Here is an 8,985-nt window from a genome sequence, read left to right on the forward strand (position 1 = left end):
GGGGCGGGGAGCGGAGCCCCGGCCGGCCGCGGCTGAGGCGGAAAACCCGGCCCCGCAATCCTGCCGGGTTTATGGGGCTGGTTTTGGATGAAGCCGGGTTTGTGGGATTGGTGTTGAACGGTGCCGGGTTTGTGGGGTTGGGGTTATGCTGCACGTCCCGTCCCGGCTGAGCCCCACAGCGAGTCCCCGTGGTTTGGAGAGGGCTCTGAGGAGCCGGAGCGGTTCGCGAAGGGTGAGGGAGCAGGGCTGGGACAGCTGGGTGTGTTTGATCCCCACTGGGTGTGTTTGATCCCCACTGGGTGTGTTTGGTCCCCACTGGGTGAGTCTGATCCCCGCTGGGTGAGTCTGATCCCACCGAGGATGTTCGATCCCCACAGGATCCGCACATTGCACAAACCCCGAGGAAGGGCTGCCCGGAGCTGTGACAGCGGCTTGTGCAAAAACACCGCACGGCCAGCTCCAGCTCTGCTTTGCCACAAGGACACACAAGCCAAGAGAAACACTAGGGGATTTTTAAATAACTTTTTTTTTTTTTTACCTTTAGGACAGTGTATTACACCCAGGAAGATGAAGGCAGATGGCCTTGGATGTGACACTTCATGGAAATAAGATGCAAAAAGTATTCCAGGGCATGAAATCTTCCCGTATTTTCCGGTACAATTTCCATAGGTTATATCATGATAAAAGAAACTCTTCTGCATTCTGGGATCTCGCTTTAAAATTGTTATTTCAGGTTAGCTAATACCACTTTTTTTGTTGTTTTTTCTTTTTTTAAAAATTTTTTGTTTGGTGTGGGGGTTTTTTGTTTTGTGGTTTTTTTTTTTTTTTTTTGGCTTTTTCGTTGTTCTTTGTTTCTGTTTTGGGGGGTTTGTTTTGTTTTGTTGTTTTGTAGGGTTTTATTTATTTTTTTTCATTGAAGTCTTTTTTGGCAAGAAAAGCTGATTCTCCAGTCCTGGGATGCAGAGTGTGCTGTTTGTCACTGGGTTTTTATCCTCATGCTGAGCTTGGACTGCCTGGCCAAAGGACAAGAGATTTTGTCTTCTCGCACATTTGATGAAGTGCAGCAAGAGTGATCTTGTGTCTCCTGGAACAGAGAGCTCTGTGCTGATCTCTACATTTCATATAAAGAAGGATTGGGCAGCATGAGATGGATGCAGGAGGGTAATGAATGCATTGATGCAGTGGGGTGTAACACAGAGTGGAATAAACAGCTCTGCCTGCACATTGTTCAGGTTGTAACATTGACTTGTTTGCTGAGTGAGCTGCTTGGGGCTGGCCCTTTTCTGGCAGTTTGCTGCAAGAAATTAACACAGTTTATGTGGGATAAACATTTCTTGTGCCCTTTCTGCCCATCCAAATAAGAGCAGTGATCAGAGGGGTGTGTGAGTGGCAGGGCACTGCAGGAGCCAGCTCAGTGTCAGGAGCTCGTGGAGGCAGGAATCTGGAATTCTGGAATTCTGTACAGTTTGGATCAGCCAGACCTGCCTTGTGTCCTAGACCTGTCCAGCCCAAAGGTTCACCTTGCACTGGCTGCTCTGAGGTGTTTTCCTTCTCAGGAAGATAACGTGGCAGTCAGGCTGAGGGAGGTCAGGATCTGGAAGGATCTAGAAAATAAAGTGAGAGATTTCATGCTCTGGGTTAAAAACCACAGGGAAACCGGACTGGGAGAAACATTTCCTTTTCTTTAAAAATCTAATCAACATGCACAGAGAATAACACAGAATAACTGAGAATAACCCTGATCCCCACAGCTCCCACTAAATGCTTTGATTATTTATCATTGCCCATTTTTTATGGAAACAGTTGACATTAGATTATTAGTGACCTGGGTGGTATTTGATTTTTTTCCCCCTGGAGGTTAAAGACTTTGTAGTTTCCTGTTCTAGGTCCTTTTTAAAATTAATTTTAGAGCATGAAAAATATATTGTTCTGTCAAGTTTATTTCTCTGACATTTACTCAGTGCAGGGTGTGATCCTAATATTAAAGGTTTTTGATTTGAAGCCCAGGATACAGACAAGGCTTTTCAGTGGTCTTCCCTAAAACAGGACATTTCATCACTGCCTGGGAAGTTATTATGTTGGAACAGCATAATTATTTGAAGGAGTATTTGTTTTTCAAGGATTTGTGGGTGATATTAGATGGCTCAGCCCAGTTGTGTCACAAGGTATTAAGGTTTCTGCCTGCAGAAGTCATGGAGCTGGGCCTATATAGAGCCATAAATAATATTGTGGGAGAGCCAGTGACAGACTTTGACTCCAGCTCAACTCTTTATTACTTGTTATATTAAATTTAAACACAATTGTTGAATTCCTTGCTGTGAGCAAATGGTTTTTGATGTCTCCTTCTATTAAAGTTGTAATATCCCTTTTAGCCTGTGAAACTCACTCTTGCCAGGTGTGTTTCTCCAATAATCAGCTTCTCATTAATGATGCTAGCAGAATTAATTGGGCTGTCACCACAAGGTTGGGTATCCAGTTGGGAATGATAGGGTGAGGCCAGTGGAATTAAGCACATTTTGATTGTGGGGAAAGTTCACGGGGCTCAATAATGTGCTGCTCATGGGCATTACTCTGTAGGAAAGGGCAGATTCTGGCTGGAACATTTTTTTAACTCTGGAAATATGAAGGACAAATGCAAGAACTCTTAGGAAATTCGAAAGCATTTGTTGACAATTTAAGATACAGTCAAAGTTCTCCTCTTTATCAGCACAGAAAGTACTGCCAAGGAGCCCCCAGACACCATAAATCATCCAGGAGAGTGCAGAGGCTGAGAAGATTACAAAGGAAAGGCTCTGGGGCAGGCAGCGCCCTGAGAAGTCATTGTTTAGGGCCTGCTGTATTTTTAATGGTCATTTCAGCTGCCATTAACTCCCATCCCTAATTAGAAAATGGATTGATCTTTGCTGGAAGTTGCTGGAGACTGGCAGGTGTCCCTGGCAGATCAGAGCTCTGCATACAAATGAGATGGTGAACGTGTCCACTGAGTTTCAGACAGGGGGAAAAGGTCCATATTTGTAGGCAGCTGTTGTTAATTATGCCTTGGGATTGGTGTTGGAAACAGCACTCCAGTCAGCAAGGCCATGCTCTGCCTTCCTGATTTTCCTTGCGCTTTCAGCTGGAGAAATATCCTTCTTCACCCTGTACTAAGGAGGTGGGAAACAGCAAATTTTATCTTCCTCCTTTGTGCCTGCAAACTGCAGATTTCCTTGTGAGTCCTCTCTTCTTACAGAATTTCAATAACCCGCTGGGAAAACATCTGAAAATGCAATAAAGTTCCATGAGGCAGCATTATCAAATCTGCATTCACAGGGATGAATATCCATGTGTCTGGAAACATCCAGCTCCTCACTGGACACTGAATTTCTAAATCCCATCTTCCCCAACAGCCTTAAATCTTTTGTGTGTGAATAAATCAGTGCTGCTTCACACCAGCAGCCTGGGAAAAGCCCAGGGACATCCAGAGGGGTTGGTTTCTAGCTCAGTTTGGTCTCGACTGCAGGTTTGCATCAGTTCTTTTTACAGAATTACTGTACAGAGTTGTTGGAGGTGCTTTAAATAGCTGGATGTTGGAGAACAGTGGTTTTTCCTTGTTTTTCCAAAGAATATTACAGCCTGAACATGACATTAATTCGTGGGAAAAAGAGGAATCAGAAACCTGTCTAGTGAAGGCTTGAGATTCCTTCATTTTCTTCTCTCCTTTTCTTTTTTTTGCCTAATGATTTCCCTGTGGCCCATCCTGCTGAATTCCCAGTGCATTGCAGTGGGAAGAGCTTCCAAGGGGATCACCAAAGGCATCCCATGCTCCTGGCAGATCAGTACTGGACTTTTTAATCAGTTTGCTTTGGTATGAGGTTGACTCTTTTGGGAATCTTTCAGGATTGGCTTCAAACCAATGAGTTATCTTTAATTTAGAAATGGCAACTTTTCATACTGACTCTGTGCTTAGCCTAAACACACAGAATTTATTTGTTCCCTAGCCAATTTCCTGAAGCACTGAAGGGCCCTACACCTGCTGTGGGCCATATCAGCAAGGGATTTTCTGTTTTCCTTTCCAGTGCTTTGCTGGTGGAATATTATTTCTACTGGAGAACCTGGACTGATTTTGTAGTTCAGAGGACTTTTATAATCTCTTCTGATCTTAGGCTCATTTCTGAGCAATCTCATGGTCCTGGAGGCAGAAACATCAATGCTGCTCTGAGCATTTCCCCTCTGGGAAGGAGGTGACTTGTTTTGAGTGGTGATATTTTTTGGGAAAGAACTTCTCCCTTCATTTTCCGGGACTGTTTGATACCTCAGAAAATAAACATTAATTTGAAGTTTGGCAACCAGTTTGTGCCACTTTGGTGTGTAGATATTTGAGGACTTCAGTGTCCTAATCTGAGGCAGATCCCCAATAAATGCAGCCCCTATAATCTTAAATAGTGATGTTATTTGTGGACCAGGCAAATTCCTTGCTGCTTTCTGGAACATTCCTCAGGTCTCTGTGCTGAGTAATGCTGCAGCTGCTGAGTAAACCTGTCCTTCCCTCTGGTTATAAACAAAGCAACTGTAAAATTGGTAACTCTCAACTCCCATTAATAGAATGGCCCTCAGGTGTCAATTTTGGTCCCAAATTATTTCAGGCTTTTAAGAGTTCCTATTAGACTTGGGAGCATGCAGATGCTTAAAATGGCCTTAGAACCCAATTAAGGCTACAAATGGGAAGACAATTTGTACTGACTCATATAATTTTGAAGAACATTTAAAACACTGATTACTCTCCAAAGACAGGGGAAATAAGGGTGAGTGCTGGGAAATCAAAGGCATAAAGAGTAAATGGCTCCTGTAAAGTCAGAGTGGCAGCCTGGAGTCTCACTGGGGCACTTCTTGCTGTGACAGATGCATGTTATTCATTATTAACCTTTGATAATTGTCTAATTGCTTGTGGTATCATTTGGAGTGAATCACCTTTCTCATCCTCAGTATGAGAACCTCACAAGTCCTGTGCTTTCCCCCCAAGTTTCCTGAGCTCACTAATGGATATTTATGAAATAATTGTGCTCCATTTGAGAGGCTGAAGCACCACAGCAGGAGAAGGTTGATGGGAGGAAGTGGGCAGTGAGTTTGGCAGGCAGGTGAGATGCCAGGAGATTCCCAGGTGTGGGGATGAGGGGGATTTCAGAGTGCAGAGCCTCCCAAACGTTATAGATACATATTAAAATATTGGCTTTTTGCAAATATTAAAATAGATTCTATATGTGTGATGTTAAAGTAATTTTGTTATATAGTTTTTATTTCTGTTGTTAATTAAGCTTAGTGAAATAGCTGATAGAAGTATGCTTGTGTTAAAATGCCTGCTTGGATGGGATAACATCCAGTGAACACAGGATGAGGATCCTGCTACAGACACTCCAATTATCAGCACTCAGTGTCTGAAGGCAGTGTAGATCAAGGCCCAGAACCAGGAGATGGTAAGAATGGATTAAAACCACAACCAAGGAATACACATGCTCTGAAAAGGTGGAACTGAGGAGGAGCCATGCTGAACAATTCTTGGAAAATGTAAACTAGTTTGGGAAGAATGTTTACTGTGCATAATTGTTAATGAATATGCAACAGGCTGATGCAATAGAAATGGGATATAAAGGGTGTTCCCAAACTAGCAGGTGTGCTCTTGGCTGATTCCATAATAACCTTTGCTCTGTGGTCCTCATCTCCTGTGGTCCTTTATTCATCTTTTTACATTTTCCCAGGAGAGTGACCGTGTTTTTCACACAAACACTGTCAGAGCCAGCCCGGGTCTCCTCGTGGGAACCACAGAGATCCCTCCTGTCTGTCTGAGATGCTGGAGCACAGCTGTGTTCATGATCCTTCCATCTGATGTCTCACTGGTATCTCACTGATCTCTGCTTGGAAAGGGAGGGAATCAAGCCCAGGATTTGTGTGTCTGAGATGTTCAGCTGAAGGCTCCTGCTCTGCTTGGGGCTGTGCAGGGAGAGCAGAGGCTGATTCCCTCTGACTCCATCCAGAGGCCTGAACCAGATTTCCTGAGCTCTGCCTTCCCAGCCTTCCTCTCTGAGAGCTGCCAGCCCACATCCACAAGTGCCACTGAGTCTTCTTGAGCTGCTTTTGGAATTTCTGGAAGTATCAGAAAAGCACTAGACCAACAGGCTCAGCTCAGCCCTGGTGTGTGCTCTGGAGTAAATCACCTATCCCAGGCCAGGACACCAAGGCTCCAGCAGAAAAGGAACTTGATGATCTGATTCTAATTAGTTTCTTGATTTAATGGCAGTAATTTTACTTTCATGATGGTTGCCATTGCCCTAGCTAGCAGGGATAATAGACTTGGTTTCCTCCAAGGCGCATTTCTGATGCAGCCTCTGTTGAATCTTAAGCAATAACAACCAGAAGCCCACAGTTACTTCAAAATTATGGGATTTCAGTGGTTAAAAATGTCATGTTCTCTCACCCGAGCTGTTGACTGGGAATTGCCAGTATAAGAAAATGAGCTGTCATAAAATTAAAATATAGCTTGAGTTGACTTCAATTCCTTCTAAGATGATCTTTTTGTTTCCTTGCTGATTTAAACACCTGCAAGTTAAAGTCCTCTTGAAACCAGAAATGGGCAAATAAAATTTTTAAGGAAATAAAACAGCATGGGATGGGATGTGTTTACACCAGTAGAAAACCACAATGACTCCACAGAAGATAATGAAACACAAGGGAAACAAATGGACTGATCTTAATGACCTAGTGGGTGAAATGTCATTAAAGTAGCATTCAGTTTTGGTTACCTGAACCAAAAGTGCTGTCAAAAATTACACCTGAGCTGCAGAGCTATCAAAACTTGTAGCTTTAATTATTTTATTTTCCTTTCTAACTTGTAAAAATTTCACTCTCCACAGCTGGATTAGAAGTGGATGAGGGATCTTCACTTTTCCCCCTCTGTGATTTGTGCAATCCACAAATGGATTCAGCTGGGGAAAGTTCTGTGAAGGTTTTGCCTGGTTTGAGCTCCTTGCCAAGCTTTACTCCCTTCAGGAAGGGTAATTCTACATCTGCCCACCTTTGTCCTGCATTAAATGGAATTTCCCATTATTATTTCTTGCTCCTATTTACCTTTCTAAATTCTTCAAACCAAGGAGTCCTTACAGCTCTGAGGCCTTGAGCTCTCCAATTCCTCATTCACAGAACACCTGCTGACTCCTGTGATAACTCCAAAGCCTCTGCTGGATTGTTCCTGAATTTTGAAAAGCAAAATACATTCACAGTCCTCTCTTAGTTATGAATAATGATAATCCAGACTGTGATCCACTGCATACTTATTTATGTGTTAAGGTGTAGCCATATGTGTAGTGCCTTGGGAACAGTTTATTAAAGAAAAGCCAAATTGATTCTGTGTTGCATTTTCTGTGATGTTCATTAAATATTTGAAGTAAAAGGCTTGTAAAGAATGTATGAAGATGCATTTTGAATGAAAATACATAAATGGAGAAAACACACTCTGGAATGTGCTGATTGTTTTCATTAAAACATGAAGTGTGAAGATCTATTTCTGTTGTGTCAGGAATTTGTGCTCGAATGTTCTGGAAGATTCATAGATCCTGAACATGTTCCCATCATGTACAGCCCCAGACACACAGAATTTGTGAAGAGCTCTTTTGTTTGCAGAGCTCTGTGACAAGCAGCCTGAGTGTCTCCAACAAGGGATTACCCTGAAGTACAGCCCAGAACGCCACAAAGAACAAATCCCAGTCAGAGCAGAGAGTGAAATTCCAAAAGCCTAACTCAGCCCCCAAGCTGACAGAGCAGGATGGGCCAGTGAAGCTGTGGCACCATCAGCATGGAACAGCAGCAGTTCTAGTGCTTCAGTGCACTCTACCCCAATAATAAATAATCAAATAAAGCAAAATAAAATTGCTTGTCCTTAGAGCAGGGCCTGTCACTGTCACTGTGGGCCCTGGCAGCAGCAGGGAGCATCACACACCAGGCTGCTCTCTGAAAACTCAGGAGTCCAAACTTGATCTCAGCTGGGAGAATCCCAGCAGCTGCAGGAGTTGTATTAAAACTTGAAAGCAAGGCTGTTGTTTTAGCTTTTTTTCCCTTCCCTCCCCAAATAAAGGAAATACTGACAAAATCTCTGTGTCTGGCTGGGCCAGCTGAGGCAGCTCCATGGAGTGCTGGCTGTGGCTGTGGCTGAGGTGCCAGTCCCGTGGGGGCTCTGGGAGATGCTGCTGTTCACCAGGATTGTTTGGGGGGGTCACACCCCCCACAGAGAATCATCCTGGCTGGAAAAGCCCTCCAGGCTCATCCCATCCACTGAAATTCCAGTCCTATCCCACTGCTGCTCCAAGGCTGGCTCCCCAAGCCTGGGCCACTGGGGGCTTGTGGTGTTTGTGAGGTTCCTCAGGATGAGGTGAGAAACGAGAATTTGACTCCATGTTCTCAGAAGGCTGATTATTATTACATTACATTACATGATAACTATACTAAATAAAGAGAATACATCAGAAGGCTTCACAAGAATGAGTAACAAAACCCCGTGCCTGACTTCTCAGAGTCTGACACAGCTGATGGTGATTGGTCATGAATTAAAAACAATTCACATGTTTGGATAAACACTCTCCAGACCACATTCCAGAGCAGCAAAACATGGAGAAGCTGAGACTTCTCACCTTCCCAGGAGAAGAAATGCTGGTGAAGGGATTTTTCAGGAAATATCAGGGTGACAGGGGCTGGCACAGCTGCTGCCACCCTGGGCTGCTTTGGAGACAAAAGCAGAATTTCCTGGCTCTCCACAGTGAACTCCAGCACCAATTCCACCTTCCCTTCTTGGTTCAAACCAGGTATTTCCACCACATCCCTGTGAACACTTCCTACTCGGTGTGCACATGGAAATCATGCAAGAATTTAGATTCTTCATTTATTTGAGTCCTGGATCCTCTCCCAGAATGGCCTGGAAGTTTTCTCCTTGTACAGTTCCAGCTGCTGCTTTGGAGGTGATGT

At 43.9% G+C, this 8,985-nt stretch overlaps 1 long non-coding RNA gene across 2 annotated transcripts; it reads left to right on the forward strand.

Moving 5' to 3' along the window:
- The first annotated feature begins 11 nt into the window (after positions 1-11).
- On the forward strand, positions 12-7,481 carry LOC132333645 (uncharacterized). 2 transcript variants are annotated; one of them, XR_009488222.1, is made up of 4 exons: positions 14-232; positions 545-733; positions 920-5,114; positions 5,733-7,481. It is a non-coding gene; the product is annotated as an uncharacterized LOC132333645 (long non-coding RNA). The 2 variants fall into 2 exon arrangements; XR_009488221.1 differs by lacking the exon at positions 5,733-7,481 and having other exon boundaries at positions 12-232; positions 920-1,222.
- The last annotated feature ends 1,504 nt before the right edge of the window (positions 7,482-8,985 follow it).

Source organism: Haemorhous mexicanus, chromosome 14 (assembly GCF_027477595.1).
Source record: "Haemorhous mexicanus isolate bHaeMex1 chromosome 14, bHaeMex1.pri, whole genome shotgun sequence".
Taxonomy (NCBI): Eukaryota; Metazoa; Chordata; class Aves; order Passeriformes; family Fringillidae; genus Haemorhous; species Haemorhous mexicanus.